This window comes from Manis pentadactyla, chromosome 12 (genome assembly GCF_030020395.1).
Source record: "Manis pentadactyla isolate mManPen7 chromosome 12, mManPen7.hap1, whole genome shotgun sequence".
Taxonomy (NCBI): Eukaryota; Metazoa; Chordata; class Mammalia; order Pholidota; family Manidae; genus Manis; species Manis pentadactyla.
The window spans coordinates 70913826-70940530 of NC_080030.1; the positions used below are offsets into that span (position 1 = coordinate 70913826).

The 26705-nt window shown below is 42.0% G+C and overlaps 1 long non-coding RNA gene across 2 annotated transcripts; it reads right to left on the bottom strand.

Moving 5' to 3' along the window:
- Positions 1-10062: 10062 nt before the first annotated feature.
- LOC118932029 (uncharacterized) lies at positions 10063-26616 on the bottom strand. Of its 2 annotated transcripts, XR_005032583.2 has the most exons (4): positions 26354-26616; positions 20154-20274; positions 16550-16712; positions 10063-12340 (listed from the first exon to the last, which is right to left on the bottom strand). It is a non-coding gene; the product is annotated as an uncharacterized LOC118932029 (long non-coding RNA). The 2 variants fall into 2 exon arrangements; XR_005032582.2 differs by lacking the exon at positions 10063-12340 and having other exon boundaries at positions 14511-16712.
- Between the last annotated feature and the right edge of the window lie 89 nt (positions 26617-26705).

A 26705-nucleotide genomic window follows, 5' to 3' on the forward strand; every position in this document is an offset into this window, starting at 1 on the left:
CAGGGATACGTACCCGATCCTGGCACAACCAGTCCAGAGGCTGACCAGTGATCTGTGAGCTGGCCCAAGGTGATAAGCTCTGCGCCAAGGATGGTGATAAGGTGAGCTTATCAATCAGACTCTCTTTCATGCTCTCTCTTTTTGGAATTAAAATGAGGAAATATGGTAACAGGAGAAAAAGCAAGAAAGCAGAGACCAAGAGAGAAGCTGAGGCAGATTAATGCTGAACACTGGAGAAGACACCGTCTCTCCTTGGCTGCTGGCAAGGAGCAGCAGGCTCTAGGAGTCCTGTCCACTCTTCACTTCCCCTGCCTGCTCCCCTGCCTTGGCTCTGGCTGACTCCAGCTGCCAGCATCTGCATCTCTGAGTTAAAGGCCTTATTTCCAGAACCTATAGCAAGCTAAAAGAACTGGAGGATTAGCGTCTCTCCAGAATAGCCCTCCATCAGTGGCTCACAGGAGCTGTATGAATGCTGCCCTGCTCCCTACCCCTTGGGTTGGGTAACTGTGGGTTTGTGCTTTGTACCATTTGCTCGAGTTTCCCTGAGAGATAGAACTTCAATTGCCCATTGTGATAAGTGACTGAATCCAACATCCTTTACCTAGTGCCTACTACTCTATTCTCTTCCCTCTTCCTCTACTAAGTATTTCTTGCACTCCCAAATAATATTTGCACATGTGTTCTTGTCTCAGACTCTGCTTCCCTCAGGAGGCAAGATGTCTTAGACCATAAAGAAACTTGGATCTTGAACACCAGTTGCCAAACCATTCCTAGATGGCTATATGCTTGGAATCTTGAGATGTTCTTGCTCTTTCCTTTTCCCAGGTATATCCTTAGTCAGCAAGTGCCCCTTACTAGTGACCCAAAGAGCCTAAATTCTCAAGGCAGGTAACAGGTATTTGGGGAGAGAAGAAATTGGTTTTGCAGAGATAGAACAATATCCCCCTTTAGGAAGTATTTTTGGTAAATATTTGTTTCATGTTAGTATGTTCTATTAAAGCAAAGGCAGATTTCTAGTCAAAATACTTAATGAGGGCTTCAAAACTTCCTATCTTTGTGAACATTCTATGACTGACTCCCATATGAGCATTGACTGTATGAAAGATAGGAGGTGACTAAGTACAATTTGGTCATGACACTATTGTGAAAAAAGTTAATAACCTATGATATTTTAGGAAATTCTTTGGGAATAATAAACACTTGGTTGTGGAATAGTCATCTCTAGTAGATGCCACTTAAAGAAGACTGGTGGACCAGATGCTTCTATTACATTCATTCTGAAGAGAAAATGTTTCTCCACAACTTCATTTGAGACCAGTGTGTGTGTGTGTGTGTGTGTGTGTGTGTGTGTGTGTGTGTGTGTGTGTATGTGTGTGTAGATTAGTTGAATTATGATACATTCATGTAATAAAATATTATATTCAGAATGTCAGGAAAAATGCAAAAGAGCTTGAATTGGGTAGGAATGACTGTGACTGTTCCGTGCAGCACATTCTTCTAGGATATCTCCACCTTTCATTGGTCTTTGAGTTATTTTGTACTCTGAGGTTGTAGAAAATGGTAATAATGCAAATTACTATGGCCATATAAATACAAATGGATGGTATCAGGTGTAATTGATTATTGCCTGTGGTTCCTGACCAGTTTTGCAATCATGTTAAATTCACTTCCACATTCTGATTGCCTATATAGATGTATGGTACTTTGAATTCTCCTTTGAGCTGGTTGTAACATCTTATTGGTTCCATCATTAATTAATGAGTCACATAAAATCTTTTACTCATGTTCATTTTATAATAACAAGAGAGTCATGATTTTACCCTTTAAAAAACTGTCCTTTGACAATGACATATAGGTGAGGGAAAAAACAAGTTGTACATTAGCTTGAATATGTGCTTAAGCTTCCAAAGAGCAGGGATCTTGTCCAGAAACTGCTGGAAGTAAGTTTGAGCCACAGGATTACTTCTAGAGTGAGGACAGACTCACCAGGAGGCTGCCTCATGTGGCGTTTAGCACATAAGGCTCCGTTTTAGGCAGAGGGAGGTCCAAATTCAGATTCCACAATTTATTAGCTTTGTGGCCTTGAACAAAACTTTTAACCCTTCTAAACATCAGTTTTCCCATTTGTAAAGCAGAAGTTCTTGAAGGATTCGGTGAACTGGTGCATTTTACACACTTCATGATGCCTCAGCATGTGAATATGTGGTGATTAACTCTAAATATATCGCCATGTGAATTTTCAGAATGTTGCAAGAATAAAAGTGGTTGAGAGTAATATGTGAGAAGGCACTTCCTTGGCTAGGGCCAGTCAGGGCCAGGGGGTTGCTGGGGGAAGCTGTGTGCCTCCAGTGGAGAGGGAGGCAGTGAGCTGGATGGGAGGAAGTCACCAATTACCAGCTGAGCCATTGCAAGGCCTCGGAGGAAAATGAAGTAGCCCATGTCCTTCCTTACTCTAGAGAGACTGGTGCTGGAGTTTCCAACACGGATTGCATGGGCCGTCAGAGCCAGGCTCACACTTCAGACAGAGAAGCCACATAGAGTAGGGAACAGAAAGAGTTCCATGCTTGGATTTTGCATCCATCTGAAGTTCTTGCCTGGGAAGTCAGGAGAGGCAAAGGTATAAACTGAAAAGCAGAGCCCATAGGCTGGATCTGAGAGTTCCTGGTGTCAGAGTCAGGAGGCTGGTTCAGTCTCTGTCTGCCAGCAACAAGGTCGGTGGCAAGTCCTTCATCCCTTCATTGCAAACCATGAATGTCAGACTAAGATTTCCTAAGTCCCCTCCAGCCCCAAGATGAATAAAAGCACCATGCTCCCGCACATACGTACAGGCGTGTGCACAAGTGCTCACACAGTGTTTCTGCAGGTACCAGTGAGGGGCACCCAGAGGCAAATTACACCTGGCAGGAGCTGCAGCACGTGGAGTCAATGCTCACGTTGCTTGGTTCCTTCTCTTCATGAGTTTTAAGGAAGCACAGATCTCTCACAAAAGAAGAAGGCATGAAAAAATAAAAAACAAGGGGAATATTACTGGGGAAAATGGCCCAGAAGTCCCCAGGACATCAGCACTGTCTCCCTGCTCTGTGCTGTTTTCATTAAATATATTCACCTGAATCCTTCTCTTTTGTCTGTTCTGCTCTCATTTGTGGTAGGGTTAAAAAATTTCATTTACAGCAATTCACTGTCCCCACCCCTCCCAGCCCCCACACACCCAGGCCAAATGTAGTTCTTTGTTCAGCTATGCAGATCCTCTCCCTAAGCTCTCACCTCTTTGGATAAAGGTGAGGTGGGAACCCTTGTCTGGCCAGTTAAATATATACCCTAGTTGCTTTTATGATTAAACTTGTTCTTTAATACACGAGTCCAGTGTCTTTCAGAGGTCTTCCTCAATCCCTTCCGGTAACTACAGTCAGCTATGGATATGATTGGGAGGGGAGGGCAAGGGGGAGGCAGAGGGCCTCAGGCCCACAGTTTTCTCATGGGCCTTATGGATTCACAAAAGTCCCCCTGGTGTTCCCTGGTCGCTGCAGCTCTGCCAGTATCTGCACCTGGAGCCTGAGGCTGGTGGACAGGGGCCTGTTCCCAGGGCCTGGTCGTCCTCCCTTGCTGACTGGGCCACATCTCTGCTCCTGCTGGTACTGTGGACCCCTATGTCTTAGCCAATTTCTGCAGTTAGTCTTTGGCTGAAATTGTCCATGCCTTGGCCTCTGCACAGAAGTTACCTCACCATTTCTTCTGTGATCCTCACAGCAGTTGCCTTTCAGCCAGCTGCTGAATGCTGATCGGGCTCTGAGAATGTCTGTGTCCCACTGAGGATGAGGGGGCCTCAGGAGCACCAATCAGACCTTCTCTCAGTGTAGGTCCTGCTGGGTGCTTGGGGCCCCCTTCCTTCCTGAGTCCTAACCAGGGAGGGGACACAAGAGCCCTGTGGTTTGTTTACCCTCAACTAGCAGCACCCACTTTGGAGTTTTGTCTGAAGAGAAGTCAGAACATACTTGCTTGCCTAAGTGTTCACGTCCTTGATCTCCATCTTTTTCTTCTTGCTTCTCTCCAGCGGCCTAGATGGAGTGGGCCTTCCACTGCCTCTTACTGTCTGGCTGGAATGTCTCTTAAGTTCTTCCCTAGAACAGCAAGCCTTGCCAACTAGTTATCTTCTAACTTTAGAAGGAACTCTATCTTCTGAGCCACTCAGACAAATGTTAATGGGAAGCCATGGGACAACCAGAGACCAAAGTCCATTATTTAACATCTCAAAAATGTATCCTTGTATTAATTCATTTAATCATCAGGACACACTGGGCATCTACACATGTCAGGCACCAGGCTGATCTCAGAGACACAAATAGGATAAAGATTCAGTCTCTGTTCTCAGGGAGCTCCATATGCCAGTTGAGCAAGCAGACATGAAAGCAAATCATTACAATCCAGTTGGGGTAGTTCTAGAGTCAAGAAGGTACAGTGGGAGTACCCAGGAAGGTGTGAGTAATCCTGTGTTGGTCTGAGTGCACCCAGAGTTGATGCTAGTTTAGGGAGACTAACCATTCAGGGAAGAGAAGGGTGACTGACCCCCACAGGTGTGGTGGAAAATGGCTGGGCAGGAAGTGCTGTGCTTGGAGCACAGCGAGGGGAAAGGGCAGCAGGAGATAGTGTGGTAGGGCGGGCTGGCACCAGTTCATGAATACGAGGCTGAAGAATTTGGACTTAATCACATGGGCAGTGGGGCTCCAGTGGAGTGATGTGTCCATATATGGCAGATAACCCAGATCTTTACCTCCCTCAAAAGCATACTTGGGGAAGGGGCATCATCTCGCATCTGTTCCTGAGCCTGCTCCACACTGCAGTTGCCTCTCGTCACTCTCATTCCTGCAGCAGCTGCTGGTGGCTGCCTTCTGGTCACTGCCTAGAGCTTCAGGACCACTATGCTACTTGGCACAATGATGCTGCCTCTGCTTGTCATCAGCTGAGAGGTGAATGTGGGTGCCACACCCTTTTTAATTCCCCCAACACTATTACAGTGCAAAGGCATATCAGATTTTTGAAGGTTTGGGGTGATGGAGAAGGTTGACATTACAACAAGAAATATACTTGGAGATGAAGACAGATTCAGATCCCACAGTCTGCAATTCCTCATTCCAGAAATCTCTGAAAGCTGATTTAAAATGTTTGTACCCACCCATAGGGGCTCTGCTCTATGATGTCGTTATTTGGTTATGCTTTCTGGGACCACTTCTGGCTGCAGGCCTGAGTATGTTCTTAAAGAATGTCAGAAGTAACATGAGTGTGCCAGGAACTCACATCCCTGGGAATAATCCAAGCCCAACTTGGCTATGGGGCCGGAAATGAAGCAATAACATGGTAACAACAAAACCATTTTCTAGAAACAAAGATCCTGAGAGTGTGTGCTGCCAGGAGAAGTAAAAGAGCAAGGGCCCTTTTCTAGGTACCGAAAATAAGGGTCCTTTTGCTATAGAATTTAATCTTAAAGGAGAGCTTGTGTTTCCTACTAGTTAGCCTTGGTAGAGCTAAGGCATTTATTTCAACCAGTTTTCTCTCAGAATCACAGGTGAGTCTTTCTCCACAACAAAAGTTCACACAAATTTAGGGCATTAAGGTGTAGGCCTTCAATGACAGGTTTAGGGATATAGCCTTTGCAATAATGAGGAGCTTTTGAAGATTGTTAAGCAAAGCACATGAATACAGTCAATTTCCGTATTAGTGGTAGTTATGTTCTACAATTCGGTAACACTGAGTTAGTGACTGCCGAGCCAGGCAACGTTCAATAGTAAGTTCCTGCAGGTCTGGTCACAACGTATTTGCCAACCAATCAGCATATAACTTTGTTTTGTGAGGGTTTCTATTTAAAGACACCTTCTTTAAAATATATTGTTGATTCAGAACATTAAACTCACAGCCAGCAGCACCATAACTCATGCCTGAAGGAAGCTGATCTAATTATTTTCTCCACAGTCTAATATGTTAACCACAAGGCCCATCACAGCCTTCTGACGCTTAAGGAACGCTGGACAGCATCTCAGTGCGACACTTGGAGGCCATTTAAAACAATGAAATCACCGATAAAAAGCACAAAAATGTGATGAAAGGGACGTTTGTGCATTGTGTGAGCATTGGGCTCAGCTGGGTATGAGCAGATCATACCCAGAAACTCAAGTTTCTCACCGGCCACGCTTACATCCGGGAATGTCTGTGCAAGTGCTGCGAGTGTTGATTTGGGGGTTACAAATATGCTAGCCATTAGGTGAATTCACAAATATGAAATCTGGGGATAGTAAAGATCAACTGCATGAGTTTTGTGTTTTAAAAGAGAAATTCTGTTGGGAGTGTCGGGAAAAACCTGATGAAAGTACCGCTTTAGGAAGATGATTCTCTGGGCCTATGCTGGTTGGGCAGAGGTGAAAGAAGGGCGAAAAGAAGCCACTTACAAGGCCCCCATGTGGCCTTGCAGACTATTTCAATTCTGATCAATGCCTCACTGGGAAAGTTATTAAAGCAAAATGTATCGGTAACAATAAAGACTTATTCAGTGTAACTCCCTAAGTCTAACTCTGAGCAGCTACCCAAAGGAGGTAATCTAAAATACAGGGAAAGTATATACTGAAGATGTTTGCCACACCATTATTTATAATAGGGAAAAAAATAATTAACAGCCTAAATATTTAACAAAAGGGTTAAGGTTAAGTAAATTATTCTGTATATATGTATTTGGCAGCATTTTATACAGTCATTTACAATGCTCATTAAGAATAATATAGAGTCTACCTCATACCTATTAGGATGGTTACTATCAAAAAACCCCAGAAAATCACAAGTTTTGGTGATATTGTGGAGAAACTGGAATCCTTGTGTACTGTTGGTGGGAATATACAATGGTATAGCCACTATCAAAACAGTATAGAGGTTCCTAAAAAAGCTATAGATAAAATTACTGCATGGCCCAACAATTCCACTTCTGGGTATATATGCAAAAGAATTGAAAGCTGGGTCTTGAAGAGAGATTCATACACCCATGTTCACAGCAGCATTATTCACAATGGCCAAAAGGTGGAAGCAACCCAAGTGTCCAAGGACAGATGGATGGATAAACGGAATGTAGTACATACACGCAATGGAATGTTATTCAACCTTGAAAAGGAAATTCTAACCCATGCCAAAAAATGGACAAAACTTGATATTATGCCAAGTGAAATGACCCAGTCACAAAAAGAAAAACACTGTATGATTCCACTTATATTGGGTACTTAGAGTAGGCAGCTTTATAGAGAAAAGTAGAATGGTGGTTCTCAGGGGCTGAAGGAGAGGGAGGAATGGGGCAGTACTGCTTAGTGGGTGTAGAATTTCAGTCTTGCAAGATGAAAAGAGGTCCGGAGTTGGGCTGTGTGACAATGTGACCGAATGTACACAACGCTATGCTCTGTGCCATTAGACACGGCTAAGACGGTAGATTTTATGTTTTGTATATTTAAATAGTTTTTTTCCTAAAAATAGAATATTATACAATAACATAAGAAAAATGTTAGGGACCTAATATTTAGTGTAAAAACCACACTATAAAATTATTAATATAGTTGAATAACACTACTAGAAATCTATGCAAATTAAAAAAAATTAATGTGAAAAAACCCAAATGCTTAATACGATTATTTGAGTATGGTAGGCTACTGGATATTTTTTCCACTTTAAAATGAAAATGTATTTATTAAAAGTGAACTTGATAATAAAAGCATGAGATGGTTAAAAAATTAAAGGACATTTCTGCTCAATTTCTTTCCTTTATGCATTAATTCTAGATTTTTTTTTCCATTGAAATTGATGGCAAGAATTATTCTATGGTTTTACTTTTTAAAAACTCCTAGTACTTGCACTATAATAAAAAAAGTGCTTTTGTAATACTCACATGGCTTAACAAAGAAAAAATATTCAGTAGCAATAAATGGATTTGTAATAGTTTTAGCTGAGGTTACTCAAAAGTCATTTGAAGAGGACTCTAGGGATTTTTTTTTTCTTTTAAGAGGAAAATGAATGAATGAGTGGATGAGCAAGTGAGTGAGGGAAGCTTGCCAATCCTTTCTTCACAAGAAATGCCTCACCCCATGGGAAGTAAAGATGACAGACCACAGTTGCTACAGCTGCAGCAAGATAAAAAATGAATATTAATGATTGATTTCAAATTAGCCAGCTCTCTTCCTTTTGCTTGCAGCTGATGCTGTAAGGGATATTGAATCTCGGGAGCTCACTGGAGGTTAGGTGACTGTATTCAGTCACCATTCAGAAAAAGTCCTTGTTCTGTTCAGCTTCATGAAACTTAGTGTTTTTAGCATTCTAATTGTGTTTGTTCATTCCAGTGATGAAACAGATTTTTTTCCCAGACTGCTTTCCATCTGGTTGTTTTGTAATCATAAATAAACTACATTAGAAGTCATTTTTTAAAAGCCCCAACTCCCATTTTTCTATTCTGTTTTATGTAGGTTAGCACCCGAATGCAATCAACAACTATTTTATGTCCTTCATAGAAGTGCACATTTATTATTTAAGGTGTGTGGTTTGTGTGTCTGAATATATGTGTGTGTGTGTGTGTGTATATATATATATATATATATCTGCATATACCAGCACACACACACATCTGTGTGAATATATAATAATTTATACAAATAATATATATGTGTATATATGTGTGTATACATACATATGTATAATATTGATATATATAATGTATGAGCAGAATACTGATATATGCAGATATATACATATACACATGCACACATCTCTAGTTTTTCTCTTATTTGCCCTTAGAGATTTTCGGCTAAGACCATCACAGCTTTAGGCCTTGGCCTACAGTCTCAGGTATGCAGCACGAGGCTGACATCACCATCCCAGGAAGACCGGGTTTGTTTTGACTGGCCCATCAGGAAGGAAGCAGTTGCAGCGTGTGACCTGGCGAGCTCAGGGAGCAGGTTCTGACGCACTGCTGCTGCACGGAGCACACAGCAGCCTGCCGGTCCCAGGGAAGCCAGGATGGGCGGCGCCTTCCCCACTGTCACTGCAGAGAGGACCTCAGGAACTGGCCAGGCATCGGGGGCCTCCCTGCTGGACCTGCCGTCAGTGCAGTCAGTGAAGACTCTGGTGTTCTCTAAACCAGAGGTTCTCTAAAATCAGTCCTGTCTTCACTTAGAGAGACGCAGGGAGGTAATGAAGAGGAGCGGGCCCAGGGGCAGTGGTGGAGGATTGGCGCCCAGCCTCCTCTCGTTCCTTAGAAATCTGCCCACCCTAGCCTGAAAGCTCTCCTTTCGGGAAGGATGCCCTAGAGGCGGGCGACTGTCCTGTGGCAGACCGCGAGCAGCCCAGGTCAGTGCTCCACACACCCATTGGGGAACCCACGGAGATATCTCTGTCCTCGGTGATGGCAGGGTGCTCCTGGTCCCCTCCGGTGGCGCGCCACGCTTCCGAGAACTACCTGCTCCCAGAATCCCAGCACTTCCGCTGCCTGGGAAGTTTTGTACTGCAGCGTTCCTAGATAAAGACCCGATTAGGTGGCGAGTACGTAGCCAGCAGGGCTCTCAATGGGCTCAGGGGAAGCCGCCTGGGTCCTATGCTAAACCACAAAGATTTTGTGAGGGCAGTGGCTAGTGCAGGGTGGAGCATGCAGAAAGTGGTGAAGGACACAAAAAGAAAAATATCTCTTTCCCTCTTATACAACACTAAGTGCAGCGTACATGTTACCCTTAGGTTTCTTTTGAATTGGGGTGCTATTTTAGTGGTTACTAGAAAAAAGAATAGGAGAAAAGCTTGCTCCTAAATCCATACCTAAACTCCCCTTAATTTGCAAGGCTCTTACATCTTCAACTTCCTCGAATTCCAGGGCCCCTTTTCCTGAGCAGCTAGCCCAGAAATACATGCAATCATCTCTTAGCCAAAGGAAAGCAAACATTCATTTGAACCTGTGCTACCTCCATCAATTGCCCAATTGCTCCTTTAACTTCTCAAAAGAATAGTTTACACCCATTGTCTCTAAACCTTCACCCGCCATTTACTCAGGGCATAGCAATCTGTCTCCTGAACTGATCACAGTTGGAACTGCTCACCAAAGCAGTTCACCAATTGTTCACCAAAGCCATTCAAATTTTCGATCCAATGGACTCCATTCATTCTTTATCCAGCTGGACCTCTTTGCTGGCACTGCTACTAGAGTGTAAGTCATACCTGGGTAAAGATGTTTGTTGTTTTGTTTGCTGCTGTATCCATGGCATCTGGGACAGTGCCTGGCATGGAATGGGTGCTCAGTAAGAATCTGTGGAGTGAATGGGCTGGCGAGCTCTTTTCCAGGACTCACTAAAGAGTCTATTCCTGGGCTTCCATGACTCACCACCTCCTGGTCCTCCTCTCTGGCCATCCTTTTTGGCCTCCTTCACAGACATCCTTTCTTGTCAACATCACCTTGTTTACTTTTCCTGAGTTTCTTCCTTGTCTGCCTCTCTTCTCATTCTACACACATTCTTTGAGCAATCTTGTCAACATTATGTTTATGCTGAGGACTCCCAAGTAGTATCTTCAGACATGAACTCTCTCTGAATTTCAGGCTCAGTGATGCCATTGGGCATCATTCCTTTGAATGCTATGAGTGTCTTAAAGTCAACATTTCTCACACTCAGTACTCAGTCTCAGATCTGCTCATCCTCTTGAGCTTTCATTTGATAACACCTTATCACCAAAGCTAGTGTCAGTGAGATTTTAATATGAGCCCTTGCTTGGAGTTAGATGTCTTGTTTGTTTCAGGCTAACTGAAAGTGTGGGTCTATGACAGAAACCTGTTCACATAGGGATTACAAGTTTTCTGGGGAAAGGATTCATCCCAAGGGAGGGGTGGATGGGCAAATTAGACTGGCTTGAAATTGCTGAGTCTGAGAAACCTGATGTTGGTTACCTTTGACTCTTTTCTTCCCTAATAGAGTCCCATAGGGCAGATGAGGAAACTTCCACCTAATGTGATGTCCTACATCTAGACTTCAACTTACGCCAACTTACCTCTTAAGAGTTTAAAAAATTTGTCTCCTTGTCTCGAAGACTCCCCTCTCTGCCCTTAGATCCAATCCCCACCTGTTCTCTATCCTGCTCTGCACTGCAGGAAAGTACATTTCCCTTTCAACTGGCTTCCAGGTTTCAATTGGCAGTGGGAGGCACTGTTGACAGGCAGGAAGGTAGGAGGAGGGGAAAAGCCAGGCATTTCTCCTTCTCTTGCTCTGCCTCTGATGGCATCTCTATCACGACAGCTCTTCCCTGCCTGTCCCTGCTCACGCCAGCCAGCCCCACCAGAGCTCCAGTTCCCAGCAGATGGCCCCAGCCCTGGCTCTGGTAACTCTGCCTCTTCCCTTTGTCCCTCCAGACTAAGGGTGACAGTGACTTCCTGGCTTGGCTCACCTTCAGATTGCCTAACACTCTCTCTTGCGCTTTCATCAGTCTCATCACCAGATAATCAAGTTACTGCATTGGTTTCCCTCTCATTGATAGACCTGGGGGAATTTGTGATTTTCTAACTGGATCCTAATGAACAGTATCCTTTTGCGTTTACTATCATCCTCCTAACTCCTAATGCAGACCTTGATCATTGTCTTGCCAATGGGTTTCAGTCCCGGGCAAGTTCACTATGGATTCAGTGTGACCAAAGAAAGTGACAGCAAAACGTTCTTGGTTCTTGGGGTGAAAGGGTTATACTCAACTTTATTTCCAGATAGCAGGTCAGTCACTAAAATCCCATTCTCTCAGAGTGAGTCTGCATGCAGCAAGCCGGTCTCTGCCTCTGGGCCCCTCTGTCTGCACAGCCATCCCACATAGCCATCCTATGGGCCTCTCTGCACAGTCATCGTGCACAGCCATCCTCTGGGCCTCTCTGCACAGTCATCCTGCACAGCCATCCTCTGGGCCTCTGTCCTTGGCGCTGCCACCACTCCAGCCTCTGCTCTGCTCTCCTGCAGCCTTGCAGCCCTGCCACTATGTCATGCCCAGAGCACTAAGCAGAGCTCTTTTAGAGTCAACAGCCATGTATTGCCCACAGGTGTGCAGTGAGCTAGTCAGCCAGGGCCAGGTGAGAATCCTGGCCACAGGAACTCTCATTTTATCCACAGTCATCCTATTACAGTGATGCATCTGGAACACAAACATGATCCTGCCACTGCCATGCTTAAATCCCTTCCACAATTCTAAGTACATTCAAGAAAAATTCTAGATCTGTGCTGTCCATTAGGGTGTCCATGGCTGTTCAGCACTTGAAATGTTGCGATTCAGAACCAAGATGTGCCATAAGTGAAAAATACTTGGCAAATTTTGAACACTTAGTGCCAAAAAAAAACATTTGCAAAATACATCATCAGTTACTTTTAATACCGATCACATATTGAAATAATTACATTTAGACATTGGGTTTCAAAAAGTATATTATTAAAATTAATCTTACCTGTTTCTTCAGATACTACCAAATTAAAAAATACGTATGTGTCTCATGTTTGATGTCTTTTGAGCAGCACAGCTCTAGACTACTGGAAAAAGCACATAAGCCCAGAGGCTCTCACCCTGCTTTTCACTTTAGGCTCTAGGAACTGCAGTCACTGTGGACTAGTGCTAATGCTCAAGCCCCCACCCCAGATCCATTAGTGTCACACTGTAACTACTAGGGTCATGCTCTCCCCCATCTGTAGCCTCACCCAGCAGGAGGAGGGAAGGAACACTGACAAGGATCCCAGCTGGGGTACTGGTGTGGAGGGTGAAAGTTTCCAGGAGAGGTTTGAAAATGTTGGACATTAAAAATTCTTGCTCCCTCCTGAAGGATCTTTCTGAGTCCTTTCCTTAGCCTGAGTCTTCCATTGAGTGTTTGCTGATGCTCTCAGTCAGTCGCTCACCAGGGGCTGTTGGAGTTTGAGAAGCCAGATACTCCCTTCCCTTCTCTCCACTTAAAGTAGGGCTGGAGACTTAAGTGTCTGGTCCTGCACAACTCATCAGCCACAAACACCTGCTGTAGCCCCACCACAAATAAGATGGCCTTACCCAGAGGATGCCTCTGTCACTGTGGCTCTCACTTGGGAGCAGTAGTGGGGGGAAGATGGGATTGAGCTTTCAGAGAGGCTGATCCTGGTGATGCAGAGGCACAGCTAATGCATGCTCAGCTCTGTCTTGGCTCTGGGCCTTTGTTCATGTGCCCTCTGCCCCCTCTCTTACTCTTCCTTCTCCCTGCTGCTTCTACTTGTTCTAAAATATACATTTCAGCTATACTTCTGGGAATGTTTTCCTGACTCCTGCATAAAACGTCAATGTTGGATTTATCACATATTTTTTTCACCGATCTGTTAATATGTCTCTTCCCCTCATTAGACTGCAGGCATCTTAATAGTATTGGCTGTATTTTGTTCATCTTTGATTCCAGTGCCTGGCCATAGCAGATGATCAATTAATATTAAGTGAATAAAAAGATAGATGGATGGAAGGATGGGTGGGTGAATGGGTGACAGATGCTTTTCTGGGGTTCCCTACAGCACTTGACACAATGCCTTACACACATTTTTGGATCAATAAGTAATGCCATTTGATAGACTGAAAGTTGGGTGCCAAGATATGCTCATTAAACTAAGCTACAGAACCAAAATAAAAACCAGATTGCTGATCTTGCTGCCAGTACTTTTATATGCAAAGAATATCCCCAGACTTGGATTCAATTTGGGGCCACTTTAGAGGTAGACCAAGACAAATATGGAAGAGGCAGACTGGTAGAATGAGTAGCTGCCAGGGTTCCAGCAGGACAAACAGCTTATCAGCCAAAAGCTCTCCCTTTCTCTCATAAGTCAATTTGTGTATTTCTCATTAAGGATTAAATTCATTACTATCATTTTAATCTTAAATTTAATTCTAATGTACTTGAAGGTCTGTAACTTGAGAATAGAAAACCCGAGTCACTGTTAACATCTGACAATTATTTGTCAGGTTTTCCTGAGCAAGAAGTCATTTTTCTTTCTGAGTCTACTTGTTCATCTGAAAAATGGGAGAAATAATATTCATTCTGCCTGCTTTTCTAGGTCATGGTGAGAATTGAATTGGGTTAGGTATGTCAAGAACTTTGAGGATTATTGTTATACAAATGTTGGGTATTATATCTTATAGTGTTTCTTAATTCCTCATGGGATCTGAAAGTAAATAGTATAATTTCATAGAAACATTTGCAAATTCAGCTATGTCTTATCTCAGATTACCTGTCCAAATAGTTCTTTAGCCCATAATAACTTTAGGTGCATTTTTATTAATGAAATTTTGAAATACTTTAATTATAAACAAATCTCTGTACATAGAACACAAATTTTCTTTTTGTCATGTTTTCTCAATTGAATTCTGACTATGTCTTTTACTTTTGTCTTGTTTTGTTCCATAAATAAAACACTGGTCCATAGTGAAGATGAAGATGGAATAAGAAATACTTTTGCTGACATCCAAACATGTACATGTGTATATAAGTACATGTGTATGCAAGTACATGTGTATGCAAACTGGTCATTACTTTACTGAGAATTTCATTGGTCTACTTTATTTGTTTATATTTGTTCTCATCTTTTTCCATTGCTTTTACATTTATTTAATCAAAAATTTAAAATATTGTTTAAATTATAACTTGTAGACTGAATAATGGTCCCTAAAGAGATCATGCCCTAATCCCTGAAACCTGTTGTTTATATAGAAAAAGGATACCTGCAGGTATAATTAAATTAAGGATTTTGAGATAGGGAAATTATCCTGGATTTTCCAGGAGGACCCTAAATGCAATCACAAGCACCCTTATAGAAGAGAGACAGAGGTAGATTTGACGTGTAGAGGAGGAAGACAGTGAGACCACAGAGACAGAGATTATAGTGATATGGACATACAAGGACTGCTGGTCACCACTAGATGCTGGAAGCAGTAAGGAAGAAGAACCTCTAGAGGGAATGGTCTGCAGACATTCTGGTTGTGGCCCAGTGAAACTGATTTTGGATATCAAGCCTCCAGAATTAGGAGGGAATACACTTCTGTTCTTTGAAGCCACCAAGTTTGTGGCAAGTTATTACAATGGCATTAGAAACTAAAACTAACTTTTCATGCGATTCAGGAGGAAGGACACTTAGTTACACAAACTAGTTATAGATCACTGATTCTCAGCCTCTTCTTTAAGATTTAATAACAATGTGTTAATTGAACCTCTTGAAGTGCTTGGAATGGTGTAAGTACAATAAGGAACATCAAAGATATAAGAGACACTGCCTCTCCCCTGAAGGAGCTTGTCATCTAGTTGAAGAATCAAGACCAACAGGTGTAAAACCTTTAGCACATAATTCAAGGCAGTGGCTAACGGAAGGGAGAAACTGCTGGCACACTGTGCCAGGTGATGTGAAGGAAATGAGCAAAGGTGGGGGCCGGGATGAATAAGATGGGTCATGAGTGGGATGTCTGCACATGGGTAGAAAGCTCGTGTGGGAGAAAGTGGGAACAAATTCAGTAGTTAGGAAGGGTTTCTGTGAAGGAAACGTCAAGCTGCAGAGAATGAGCTTAATATTGAACGACGCAGGGAGCCTGTGGCTGTTTGGGGCGGAGCCAAGTGATGAGAGCCAGGTCCGAGGAAGGCCCGTGTCCCTGATGCGGAGAGTCGCGCGCTCTGGCTTGCCTGTCAGCTTCCTTTATCTTCGCAGGTGCAGTACGACACTACCTTTTAGAATTATGTATGATTTTTTAATCTTTTGTCCTGAGATATGTTTGGGACAGCCCTGATGCTGCTTGGGGTAATTAGGAACACCTGGGATGTCAGAAACAGGAGCTATGAATCTTTCTTTCAGGGTTCCCAATTAGGTGGAATGGATATATCCCAGATATATCAGTTGGACGACAGGAAGCCCATTTTCCTACTGAATTTGCCTCTCAAGTGGTTTCTGGACACCCTGGGGGAAAGTGTAATCTGTTGTCTCCTGGCTTTCTGTAGTTTCACGAACCCTCCAGTCCAACCTGCATCTGGCTTTTCCAGGCCACTCTGGGTCCCCTGCACCTATTCCTCTGGGCAGGGACTCTGCTCCCTTCAGGCTAGCAGCCTAGCAAAGAGCAGGCTGTGGTGGGGATCAAGACATCCAGCAGAAAGAGTAATAGGCACTGCTGTTTGATGGGTATTATCAAGGTTCACGTGCACAGACCAGTGCCAGAGCAAGGGCTGTCAGAGGAAAGTGCCATCAGGCTCGACGCAGAGAGCCAGACCAGCCCCAGGAAGGGCATTCTCAGCAGCTTCCCACCTTGGAGTTGTCTCAGGAAGAGAATTCCTTGCCTACTCCATCCTGACCAACTCATTCCCATTCCAGGATGGCTGACAGTGAGAATATCCATTTCTTTCAGGAAGGCTTACTCTATACACATGGCTAGGCTTCCTTCATAGAACAGAAAAGACACTGAAATGGTTGGCTATATGTTCTACGGTCCTAAATATCGCGTGTGTAGGACACCAGTTATCAAACTCAGGGAGTCCTGGTCCCTGCCCAGCCCATACCATCTCAGAGTCTTCCTCAGCATCCAGTTTAAAGCAGAGGGAAGATCAGGCAGCTTCTCCTTCTGTGTCTTGGGCTCACAACCTCCTGTGGGTACATATTTGGACATGAAGATGCACAAATAGCTTCAAGAAACAAGAGTCTTCAAGGACAGTCCAATCGCCACTGAAAATACACAGAACACAACATCTCAAGTTGCAATTCCTTCAGGGTAATGATAATTTCACATCTTCCCCCAAATAATATGTGGATTTTTGTTCTATGTAATGGTTAATTATATGTGTCAACCTGGCTGGACTAAGGGATGCTCAGATAGCTGGTAAACATTTCTGGGTGTGTCAAGGGTATCTCTGGGAGCCCAGCATTGAAGTGGTGGACTGAGAAAAGCAGGTGGTCCTCTCCAGGGCAGGTGGGCGTCATCCAACCCACTGAGGGCCTGAACAGCGAAAATGCAGAGAAAGGGCAAATTCACTCCCTCTGTTTGAGCTGAGGCACCTATCTTCTCCTGCCCTCAGACATCAGCCAGCCTACTTGGGCTTTTGGACTTCAGCCTGGACGAGCACCACTGGCACCCTTTGAGCTCAGCCTAAATTATACCACTGGTTTTACAGTTTTTTCCAGCTTGCAGAAAACAGATTGACCGTGGAACTTCTTGGCTCCTGTAACCTTGTAAGTCAATTCCTATAGTAAATTTTCTTGTATATAATATAATATCTGTCTTATTGGCTCTGTTTCTCCGGAGAACCCTAACTAATATATTCCATATTTGTAATAAATAAATGGCCCATCCTGCTAATTATTTTCTGTGAGAGGAAATGTGTTACAGAGAAAGATAATTGCTAGCAACTTTAATTAGTGTTCCTCCAGCTTTCAAGAATGAATTAAAACCCTGTCTCCACCATACTCCATTACATATTTATTGAACTCTAATGTAATTCAACAGATGTTGATTCATTCATTCAACAAATTCATTCATTCATTCGTTCAACAAATGTTTGTAAGGGCCCATTTAAGTGCCTACACCACACTAATCTAGATCCTGTGCACGCAGCAGTGAACAAGGCAAAACCCCTGCTCCCAGGGTGTCTGGCGTTTCCCTTTGGTGAGGGGAGCTGTGAATAAACAAATTGGAATGTATCATCTGATGCTAAAAAGAAAAAGTAGAGTAAACGGATAAAGAATGACAGTAGGGAGATATTTTCAGAATGGTAAAAAGGGAAGACTTTTCTGATAAGAATATATTTGAGCAGAGTCCTGACTCAAGGGAAGGAGTAAGATGGAGACTGCTAATAACACCCCAGCATCCTTAACCTCTTGCTGCCTTTAACAATAGAACCTTCAGAGCTTTTGTTAAGCAAGTCAGTGATGTTCCTTGTGTTTCCAGCTTTCCTTGCAAATACATGTGGTGTGGTCTATGTTTGGGCTACATGCATGTGAGCAGAAGTGATGTGTAGAAATTCTGTGTCATCTCCTTAAAGATACTTGCCTTTTTCCTGCTAACTGGGAGATGGTAACCACTGGAACAATCCGGAAAACATATTGAGATGGCAGAGCTCCTCTGTCATCCCTGCGCTTTTATGCAAGAGAGAAATAAAATTCTATTCTGTATTAAATAACTGTATTTTATTATAGTAGCTTAGCTTGTTGCTCAGCTAATTCAAAGAACAAGCTGTGTGGCTGTCTGGAGGGGCACCTTTCTAAGTAGAGAAAATAGGGCCTGCAAAGGCTATCAAGTAGTGGCTTACTAGGAATGTTCAAGGAGCAGCAAAGTTGTTGGTGACTTTGGAGTGAGTTGTAGGAGATGAGATCAGAAAAGTGTCAGAAGGCAAAGCATTTAACACCTTGGAACCTCCAGCAGGTCTCAGGGTTTTATTGTTGGAAGCTGTGGATGTACTTTTGGAGCAAAAGAATGACATTTTGTGATGTGTGTTTTAGAAAGATCATCCTGGCTTTCGTGTTGAGATTAGAACAGGCAGGCAAGTGTGGAAATGCAGACAGACTAGCTGGGAGGTTATCACGGTGGTCCCAGGAAAAGATTATGGTAGCTTGGACTAGGGCACTAGTGGTGGATGGGCTTCCAGTGTATTTCTAAAGTAGAGATGTGTGGATGTGCTCACAGATTGTAAATGAAATAAAGATATAAGTAAGGGTGGGGTACAGAAGGAAAGGGAATTGATGTGGGGATTAGAAATTGTATGTGGAGATCTGGGGGTGTGGTTGGAAGTGGGAATTATATTTTCTTTGCTCAGGAGCTTCATATGACTACCTTCTCTTTGCGTAATTGTAATTAATTTTATCTTTGCCTCCACCAATCAGACTCTACAGAATGAACTCTGCCCTTTCTCTCTCCTCTATTCAGTCTTCCACCATATGTTATTTTTCTTTATTCTGAGCATTACTTTGTCCATTCGTTCATTTGGGGAGATGTTCAGTGTCAGTAAAAGATAGTGATCTCAGAGTGACATACATCGATTATCTTCTCTCTCAAAAGCACTTAAGGAAAGGGAAAATGAGAACAGTGATATGATATGGAATTGATGTTGAAGATATGTATTGTAACTGGAGAAAGGAGGACAGGTTGAAATGCTGGTGAAGTTCAGGAGAGAGGAGAAATACCGAGTCTGGGACTGTGCAGAGAAGTGAACATCCAGCAGTGGAGGATGAATAGCAGGTATTAATAGTATCCATGACTGTGAGGTGAACCAGAGGCGAGAGGGAAAATGATGACTCTCTATGCTGGGGCAGAGCAAACAAAAGACTGACCTCATTTCTCCTTCATTCTTAAGTGGTACACTTTTCAGGTGCCATGTAAATTGCTAGGATCAAGTAATCTTGAGGAAGTATTCCTAAGAAAATAGTTGTACTTTTCAAGAGCTGATTATAATTTTGATTTGGGCTTAGTTGTTCTTACAGGAAAACATGTAATTGTTACTATGATCTTCTGTCCAAGGTTGTACAAATGACTTGATGTAGGAAGCCCTTTTTCATTTCCAAGGGAAAATTATCCATGGCAGTTTCAAACCATCATGGGTCATCCAAAGCCAAACTCCAGGGATAGCTTTTTTTTTTCATTTTCTAAGAGGATATTTCCAGAATGGACAGTCATTAAAACTGTCTCCTGAATCATTTTATTATTATTATTGTAATATAGTTAGTTATACAATATTGAATTGGTTTAATGATTCAATAATTATTTACATTACTAAGTGTTCACCATGGTTAAGTGTAGTTACCAATAATATTGTAATATCATGGTATGGTAGCAGGGAATAACTACACTTACTGTGAGAAATATGTTTTAAACCAGGGGAATAACAGGTTGAAAGATGTTTATACAAGAGGTACTTTCTTAATCATGAACTCTGATCACAATTTATAGCTAATAATCAATGTAACATGAAAATTACTGTGACTAGAATCTAAGCATTGTTCATATATAAATTTCTGTTTGAACAGGCTTCTAGGCTACACAGGAAATATGATCAAATGCATGTATTTTATAAATTCAAAAGCCATGGCAAACTTAAGTCTGCTTCTGTTTTTAATTGTGCATTTAAAAAAGTCAAGAATACCAGGGCCAAAGTGGTCACATCAACATCTAGATACCTCTGAGGCTGATTTCATGTTATTGTCATATTTAAATTCTTCTCCATTATCATCATCATCATCATCACCACTCACCATCAGTAAAGATTTATAAGATGTCTGTAAGATTTGAGGCACTAGACTAGAAAAAGGGAAATCAAAGGACTATAAGACATGGTTACTTCTTTCAAAGGGCTTAGGATCTAGTTGGAAAGAGGAGACACAAATTAACAGATAAATATATAAATACTTGGTATGTACAAGTCAGGAACAGTTAGCTTATGCTGCATAAATGAATCACCCCCACATTTTGGAAGATTATAACAACAAAGGTTATTTCTCACTCCTTCATGGCATGGGAGCTTTACTTACTGTAGTCACTCAGGAGCCCAGGTTACTGATGTTGCCATACTGATGCTTACTTTTACAATCATTGAGGCAGGAGAAAAGGAAAGATCATTAATCACCCAATGGTTCTTAGAGCTTCCTCCTAGATGTTACACTTGTCACTTCAGCTCATATATCATTTTTCTAAAGCAAATAAATGTCCACACCAACTTAAAGAGAATGGGAAAGTGTGATCTACCATATGCTGGGAGGAGAACTATAAATATTTAGTAGACAACACAAATGCCCACCACAAGCTGCATATGTTAAGAGTCAAATAAATTATATAGGTGAAGTCCACATGATGTCGAAGTTCAGAGAAGGGAGTGAGCAATAAAATCTAGGATATTAATAAATTAATTCACTCATTCAGTCATCTTTTATTCAATGTACATTTAAAGAGCACTTCCTACCACTAAGCACTCTTCTTCTAAGTAATGGTCATATAATACTAAACAATACTGATAAAAATTCCCTGCCCTCCTGAAGATTATTTTCTAGTAGGGGAAAATCTGAGCTAGGTCTTGAAAGATGAGTAGAATTTAGACAATTATATAAGGGAGAGCATTCTCAGCATAGAGAATGGAGTTTGTTCACATGAAACCAGAAAAGTATATGGTAAAAGAATGGAAAAATCACTTCATAGATATAACTTATTCAGCTTCTGTGTAATTAAAGGATGTTTATAAAAAACATGATTACATAATTTAAAAAATAGTTGTTTGGATAATGAATTAATATGGATGTTTCAAGTTAATAATTAAAATTAATTAAATGGAATCTCATTTTTAGTTACTCTATATTCTTATTTAATTATATTACATGTGAAATGCAATGACTTAGATATGTTTCACTGTAATTTTCTTTTTGACATGTCTTATTTCTTGAAATATTTTGGTAGTGGGATAATTTGAGTAAAGATTATTATAAATAAACAATTATGATCCTCCCCACATTTCTAAGGACTTAGTTATCCCTTAAAGACTCTCAAAAACATTAAACTTTTTAGTTTTTTGCATACCTACATAATTTGTCATGACACTTAGAAATAAATTTACTGGGATTCTGAAGGAGGGCAAATTAAAAAAAAACATAATATTTTCATGTAAATAAAATCATGAAAACAAAATCAGATACTCATATTGAGATCTTTAATTCATTTTTTATCTAATAGCTGCTGATGGGGCCCTCACTAAATTCTAGATTTAGGTAGCTGAAAAACTTTGTTGCTAAAAATACCATCGGACTACAAATTACTGAGGACAAAGAGGTGATATCACTTGCATTGGACAATATTCATCTGAGGGGAGGGGAATGGCAAGATCTTCACTTGTAGATATTTTCAGATGAGGAAAATTCACAGATGAGGAACTTGACAATATGGGTGAATGTAGTAACCACATTGTTTTTCATGTGAAACCTTCATAAGAGTGTATATAAATGATACCTTAATTTTAAAAAAAAAGAAAGTTTGAGGCAGCAAAATTGGAAATAGAAAGATGAAGAGGAGATGATGGACTGTAGAGATATTTTGGAGAGAAAATCAAATGCAATTAGTGATTAAACTAAGTAAAAAGGAGGGTTTCAAGCCAGGTTTCTGGCCTAATTGTTCATGCACTAATAATGATTATTGTTTTAATAAATTACAATTTTTCCTTTAAAAAAAGTCTGGTATGCTTACATTCATGCATTCAGAAATAAACATAATTTGAATACAGAAAAAAAGAAAATTAACAGATGATTTATGAAAAACAAAACCAAAAACAAACTGATACTATCTCACACCCATTAGGATGGCTACTATAAAAAACCCCAGAAAATATTTAAAAATGTTGGAGAGGACATGGAGAAATTGAAGCTCTTGTGCACTATTGGTGGGAATGTAAAATGATGTAGCCATTATGGAAAACAGTATGCTGATTTCTCAAAATATTAAAAATGGAATTAACAAGTGTTCCAACAATTTCCGAAAAATAGAACTCAAAATGGGGCTTAAAAACTATTCGTATACCCATGTTCATGACATCAACATTCACAATAGCCAAGTGATAGAAGCAACTCAAGTGACCATCTACAGATGAATGGATAAACAAATATGTGGTGCATATAAATATATACACATACACACACACACTATGTGTGCAAATATATATATGTACGTAATTTGTATGTGTATACAAACATGTGTGTACACATATATGTACACACATACACACACTGGACTATTATTCAGCCTTAAAAGGGAAGGAAATTCTGACATACGCTAAAACATGGATGGACCTTGAGGACATTATATTAAGTGAAATAAGGCAGTCACAAAAAAGACAAGTACTATATGATTCCACTTATATCAGGTACCTGGAGTAGTTAAATTCATAGAAACAGAAAGTAGATGGGTGGTGGCCAAGGCCTGGAGGGAGGAAGGAAAGAAGAGTTTATTGTTCGATGGCCACAGAGTTTTTCAGTTTTGAAAGATGAAAAGAATTCTGTAGATGGATGATGGTCATCGCTGCACAACAATGCCAATGTACTTAATGCTATTGCACTGTACACTTAAAAATGGTCAAGACGGTAAATTTTATTAAGTGTAATTTACTGCAATTGAAAATAATTTAAAAATATAAACAATGACTAAAAGAAAATTAAAAATTCTCTGGATTAGTAAAATCAGCAGCCGTTTTTTTTTCTTCAGTTTGAGGCATCTCGTTTTGTATTTTGCTCAGAGAGTAATTCTCTGGTGTGATGCTTACACATCCCCCACTGTCCAAACCTTGATGGCTCTGCTTGCTGCTACATTCCAAGAGTTCCTAACCTAATTAACATTTCAATCTAATGAGATTTTTCTGGCTCCTAAAGTGTGATCTATCAATCATTGACATATCTTGGGATATGGCCAGGCATAACCCAGTTACCCACTGTGGGACAGGCAGCCTGGGACGGCTGGGGGAAGTAAACATCAGGGAACAGATGCCAAGAAAATGCAGTCAGCAGACTAGGTAGCAGGGCAGGGCTACTCTGCAGGTCAGGAATGAGCTTGAGATGGTCCATCATCATAAGGTTACAGGGGGCCCCAACATGGAGTTCTGGCAGGTGCTTACGTACTGGATCCAACAAGAACTCGGTGTCATCTAAGCAGAAGATATCGGGGAAGGTTGTTAGCAGTGCATGGTTTGGATTGTTCCTAGAAGAGAGACTGACAAGAACATGGCAGAGTCTCAAGCCTCAAGTGGCTAGAGAATTCACTAGGTTTAAAATTCTCAGCACTCAGAATCCTCGTTATCAGATCTTACTGCAGAGATGGTCCAGAAAGGGTGACCGAACCTAACTCCTAAAGTGTGGAGCTAACGTTTATATATCTCTTGCATAAAGTCAGTATTGGCTACAGGCCCAAAAGGGCATGGCTTAGGGCCATAAGGACTAGACAACTTGTCAGTGATGACTCATGATAAAGTTGAATTATTCATTCTAGAGACTTAGAGATTTTGGGATTGTTAGCATTCTAAGTGGTTTCTCAAACATAAGGAGACTACTAGTAAAGAACCTAGCATCCTGAAGATCACAAAAAAAATGTCAGAATTTATTAACCCGTAACACAAAGAACATTTTGAGGTAGAAACACACTACACTCTGTGTCTGGGCTGGAAGAAGAAGTCTCGGCAAAATGTTATTCCAAATATTTCTCTGGTATAATCAACAAATGATCCTAGCTGGCCTCCTAGAGAGAAGGGTCTAGGTTGACCCTACTGAGCAGGCCCAGCTTCCTTACAGCAGACCTGGAAACCAGAAGTCATGCAGTCTTTCTTATAACATATCACTCTTACTCTGACTCTCCTGCCTCCCTCTTTCAATTATAAGGACCCTTAAGGTTACCTTAGTCCTAACAGATAGTCTAGGATATTCTTCCCATTACAAAAATCAGCTGATCAGCAACCTTAATCAACCTCACAACATAACAGCATATTCACAGGTTTCAGGGACTAAGACATGGACATCTTTGGTGGAGGCATTACTCTCCCTCTTCTACCACAAGATCCTTCCTATTTTTTTCATGGGAGAAGGAAGGTAGGCAGAAAACACTGGGGCAGAATGAGTAGGGAACCCAGGAAACCCTGAAGCATCAGAGCAAGTATCCCTGTTTCCTGAACCCCAAGATGGCTCCACAATATTCCGGAAAGACCTGGTGTCCTCTCTACTCTGTCCTTGTCTCTTAGTTCACCCCCAGAGAATTTAAATTTCATCTGTTTGGGGAAAAATGGATCTCTTATTATATATAGATGGTATGTGTTTCAGAAAATGAGAGAAAGGGCCTCTTCTCCAGGGCCAGTGGACAGTGCTTCTAAAGAAGTGGTTTTCAAAGTACAAGCTTCTGTCCTCCTTTAATGACAGTGAGGAGTCCTGAGGGCAGTTTAGTGAGTAAGGGTCGGTGAGAGAGAGAGAGAGAAGGAGGAGGAGGAGCAGAAGGAGAAGAAGAAAGGAAGGAGGGAGTGGAGAAGGAAGAGAGGGGGAGGGAAAAAATTAAATAACATGGAATAGAAAACATCAGGGTACCTCACATGTTCTAAGGATAAAAATTGTTTCAGTTATATCTGCACATCTACAGTGGCTTATGGTGTGAGATGCATTTCACAGTGAAAATGTATGAGCTCTAGGGAGCTCCTGGGGCTGCTGCAGCCGTTTGCATGGAGAGGTCACCCTGCAGACAGGTCATCCCTCATCATTAGCAACAAAAGTGAATCTGCTTATTTGGGCAGAAACATTTTAATGGACTTTAGGAGACTGAGGAGGCAAAAAAAAGACAAGAGTGTGGTGAAAAGAGACCAGAATAGAAGAGACAGAGATGGGAGTTCAAAGGGAAAAAGAGAAAGTGAAATGTAATTAAGAACATTAGTCCTGTTAGAGAATGAAAAAGGGTAGACTCAGAGAAGAAATCAGCACGCAAGAGAAGCTCAGACTCAAGTGCTTTTCTGGGTGAAAGGACAAAGGAGGGAAATCCCCCAACCGAAATCCACGGCACCCTGCAAACCTCTGGCAGCCCCCCACCATGCCTTAGTGGGCTCCTGTGACAGGAGCACGTGCACCACGCTGGATGTCTAGGCTTGCTGGTCTGGCCTTACAGTCTGCAGCTGTCTTGTGGGGGAGGCCCGAGCAGGAGGAAGTGAAAATCACTGGGAACCTGGTCTGAGTGATTAGCAGGGAGGTGGAAGGACAGTGCTGCTATGGTGGGCCCCAGAGCTTCTGTGTAATGCTTGCTGAGAACCCAATGTCCTTAACCCTGGCTATCAAACATCACCAACTTAGGAAGCAAATGCTATTTACCACTACTAATGTAGACCAGGTACCACTACTCCCGTTACAGAGAAGAGAAAACTGGGTCTCAAAGGGGTGTAAGGAATTGCGTAGCATCAGTAAGTGTCAGGTCTGTGACTCCAGCCACACTCTGTCTCTTTTTGCCACAACAGGGACTTCTCCTTCAAGAACTAACTTTTCAAGGAGGCTGACCCATACCCATCACACATGGAGAATGTACTGGCTATTTATGACTCTGGCCTCCAGGCCTCTGACCAGGACCCCAACCCAGGTCCCTACTCTGAGGTTTGCACAAGTGGGTCTCTGGGAGTGGAGTGGCCAGGTTACATTTGGTAGAGGGTGGGACACCAAAGAACATGTCTTTCTTCTCCCACTGGGGTTCCAGAACAGGCATGGTGTATGGCAGAAGGAAGCCTTCTCTTCCCAAGATTGAAATCAAGCTTAGGCTCTTTCTTCAAAAAATTGAAAGTTTAGAAAGAAAGAAAAATTCTTAGTTCCACTATTTATAAAATTTTATGAACACCTACCTGGTTAAATGTCACATTCGCATGCATTTTATGTTTCCCTCACATAAATACAGTCAGCTTGCCAGTCACCATTGTTCTTCCTGATTTTCTTTTCTGTTTCTTTTTCTTGTTCTGACCTCAAGCACCAGGTCCTGACTAGATGCTCAGGCTAGACCCCAGAAGATCCTAGCTGGGAGGGGCAATGCATCTGACATGAAAGTTCTGGAAAGCACAGCCTCTTCCAGGGATGTCTGGGGCCTGAAATGCAGACTCGGCAGTCCCACTCACCTATCCGGTGAAATGTCCTTAAATGGAAAATGCCCGAGAGGAGGGGTCTGGGTGGAGCTGCACGCCGATCTCCAGGGGGGCTGGG